Here is a 3,909-nt window from a genome sequence, read left to right as displayed (position 1 = left end):
GGTGTTACACCCAGATACTTCTATAGGTTGGCCGATTCCAACGGTGAAGCAGTGGTTCCCGAAAAAAGGAAGACACGGTGCTGCTCGTTCAGCGTGAGATCGAACAACTCGTTTGAGAAGCGGTGGAGAGAAAGGCCTGGAGTACTCAGGCATTCCTTAATAAGGTAGGCCAAACACCTTTCTTTCTATTTTATAAACAAGACATCTCGAAATCGCGATACGGAGGGCAATACAAGAGAATACTGTCCTGACCTGAGGGGGTTCGTCTCTTACTCTGGTCATCACGTTCTACAGACCTCTCACCCATTGAGAACATCGTTCCATGCGTGTCTGAGAGACTGGCATGCAACGACTCGCTACACATTATGGTTGATAGTATCTGCCACAGAGATGGGGCAGACTGAAATAACGAACGCGTCGTTCAAGCTCAGAGCGGCTCGTTGTCCGCCGCTGTAGAGCTGTAAGGGGGGACAGCTCGCCCCACTAAGTTTCTACCCCCTGAACCACCGACACATTTAATCGTGTGTTCTTCCTAGTTCAATGTATATCCAAAATAAGCAAAATTTCGTTATTTGCTGTACTTCCTGATGTTTTCAATTTTGACGGCAGTGTACTACATTAATTTGAATTTAATTTCATCAAAAGTTTCTCTTTCCCGGATTGTCCTTAATTTTTTTTTTTTTTTTTCTGACAGACTCTCCCGTAACCACGTACTGCGATCTGAGAAGCGATCACGTCTAAGGACTGGATTGAGAAGCAATACGCTGTAACTGCGGTCTTGTCCAACACATGTCTAATACTCCTTTCCGGACGACCGCATGGGCTTGACATCTCGAGTTGTGAATTCTCCATAAAGACCGAAGACACAAATACCAATGAAGTTATTTTAATTTTACGCATTTATTTACCCATTTAAGCACTGCTGCAAGTCTTAAATTGCTGTTTGAGATCTGATATCTTTCGCATCTTTTTCATTTCAGAGATTACGTTGGCAAATATTCTTTGTGCGAAAATTATAAGCCAATTTCTTATTGATAATGATGAGTTATAAGATATTCTTACTGTCGAAGCATTATGTTTGGACTCTCACTCTCCCTAAACTCATGAAATCATGTACAGGGTTAAGAGGTCTAAGTGCAGATATTTCTATTGGTGACTAAGGACGGAGTACTAATAGCATTACAGCAATATTTACGTTATTGGCAGACTAATAATTGTTGCTATTACAAGTCGTAAGTGTTTAGGTTTTGTTTTTCCTCCAAGCACATGTGTCCAAGAGCAAGTCATGAATGCTTATTTTCCCTTGGACAGCAGTTCGGGTGTTAAAGTGTGGACACGTGGACGCAAAACGGTTGGTCTATACTGACAGGCGTAGTGCACCTGGTGGGGCAGTTGCAACCATGTACAAATCATTAGGTAGTAAAGTTTGTGAAGTGTGTGTGGGAAGACTGACGCAGAGTTGCAAATTCCAGGTGGGGCATGTAGGAGATCGCGTTACACTGTGTACTTATTTCATGCCTTCAGTAGCTCAAAATGGTTCAAATGGCTCTGAGCACTATGGAACTTCTGAAGTCATCAGTTCCATAGAACTTAGAACTACTTAAAACTAACTAACCAAAGGACATCACACACATCCATCCTCGAGGCAGGATTCGAACCTGCGACCGTAGTGGTCGTGCGGTTCCAGACTGTAGCGCCTAGAACCGCTCGGCCACTTCGGCCGGCGCTTCAGTAGTTCGTAACAAATACTCTCACACTTCCATCATCCATACAGGCAGCATTTCTTCTCTTTAGATATGTACTAATAAATAAACAATCCGTCTTCAGGCCACAAGTGGCCTACCGGGACCATCCGACCGCCGTGTCATCCTCGGTGGAGGATGCGGATAGGAGGGGCCTGGGGTCAGCACACCGCTGTGCCAGTCGTAAGATGGTATTATTGACCGAAGCCGTTACTATTCGGTCGAGTAGCTCCTCAATTGGCATCACGAGGCTGATTTCATCCCGAAAAATGGCAACAGTGCATGGCGGCCCGGTTGGTCACCCATCCAAGTGCCGACCACTCCCGAACAGCGCTTAACTGCGGTGATCACACGGGAACCGGTGTATCCACTGCGGCAAGGCCGTTGCCCGACATATACCAATAAAAATTTTAAAATGTTGATCCGTAAGAACGTTAGGTAGAAGCGCTATATTAGTCCAGTCAACGAAGGAAAATAGGGGGAGAACATTTTTTACAGTGGTATTGGGAAGTCTAAAGAGTAACACACTACCAGTTTGTGAACGGTGGGGTGTGAGCGTTAGGGTAGGATGACTACTGTAACTCACTTTCTGAGATTTTTCTTGCATATCTTGAAAACAGCGGCTTCTAGCGAAAATGTCTCGCAGTAGAAAATAAAATTTCCCACATGAAATGGCTATTCATTTTTTTCACATTGGACTACATTTAAGTGCAATAGAATCGTATTAAGGAATAAATTGTGTTCTGTGGTGTAACAGGTTGGAAAGGTGTGGCTGTAGGTTAGAAACATGAGGGAAGGTAGTTTGTGTGATTGTGGTCATGAACTTCCCTCCTTCATAGTTCTGAAAAATGAAGAGGCAGCAGGGAATTCCCCATTCACGCTACCGCACTACAATACTAGAGGGGAAATGACTCTTAGTCATACAGTACAGCAGCTTCCGGGAAAGGCCCCCATCCACTGCAAGTAGGCAGTCAATAAACTGAATATAACTCCACTCTAGACACATGAACTCAGTGAAGTTGTTATGTTTATTCACGTAGAAGTACTGGTCAGGAAACGCTTTGGAGGTAAAGCCTGTATGTAGCCTGAAAAGCAGCAGCGCTCGTGGTTGAGGAACTCGCCTTTCCCAGAAGAATGCTACAATTTCCGTGTAGGAAAACGAAAATCAATTTCCCACGTAACAGTAGAGAACGTCGTGCAGAGATTTATGTAGAATCTGTCCATACGTATGCTTTTGTTGTATTTGTATTATTAGCAGCTTCTACCAATATTCATCTCCCCTCCCCCATGAACCATGGACCTTACTGTTGCTGGGGAGGCTTGTGTGCCTCAGCGATACAGATAGCCGTACCGTAGGTACAACCACAACGGAGGGGTACCTGTTGAGAGACCACACAAATGTGTGATCCCTGAAGAGAGGCAGCAACCTCTTCAGTTTGGATGATCGACTGATTTGACTTTGTAACAGCAACCAAAGCGACGCCCTTGTGCTGGTACAGGAAACAGCTGCAAGCAAGGGGAAACTACAGCCGTAATTTTTCCCAAGGACATGCAGGACTGTATGGTTAAATGACGATGGCGTCCTCTTGGGTACAATAATCCGAAGGTAAAACAGTCCCACATTCGGATCTCCGGGAGGAACTACTCAGGAGGATGTCGTCATCAAGAGAAACATAAATGGCATTTTACGGATCGGGCAAGGAGTTTAGAAAATTTAAAATGGGAAATAGATAAATGAAGTTGGATATAGCGGGTGTTAGTGAAGTTCTGGCCAAATGAATGCAGGATTACAAATCCAAAGCCAAATAGGGGATGCAGGAATGGGTTTAATAATGAATACGAAAATAGGAATGCGGGTAAGCTACTATGGACAGCATAGTGAACACATTATCGTAGCTAAGATAGACACGAAGCCCACACTGACCACAGTAGTACAAGTTTACACCCCAACTAGCTCTGCAAATTATGAAGAGGTTGAAGAAATGTGTGATTATTCATATAGTTAATGCAGACTAAAATTTAAACGTGATGGAGGACTGGAATTCGGTAGTAGGGAAAGAACTAGAAGGAAAATTAATAGGTGAATATGGACGGAGGGGGGGGGGGGGGGGGAAGCAATGAAAGAGGAAGCCGCCTGGTAGGGTTTGACACAGAGCGTAATTTAATC

This window comes from Schistocerca cancellata, chromosome 2 (genome assembly GCF_023864275.1).
Source record: "Schistocerca cancellata isolate TAMUIC-IGC-003103 chromosome 2, iqSchCanc2.1, whole genome shotgun sequence".
NCBI lineage: Eukaryota > Metazoa > Arthropoda > Insecta > Orthoptera > Acrididae > Schistocerca > Schistocerca cancellata.
The sequence above is the reverse complement of the archived record's forward strand: the minus strand, read 5'-3'. Positions refer to the sequence as shown.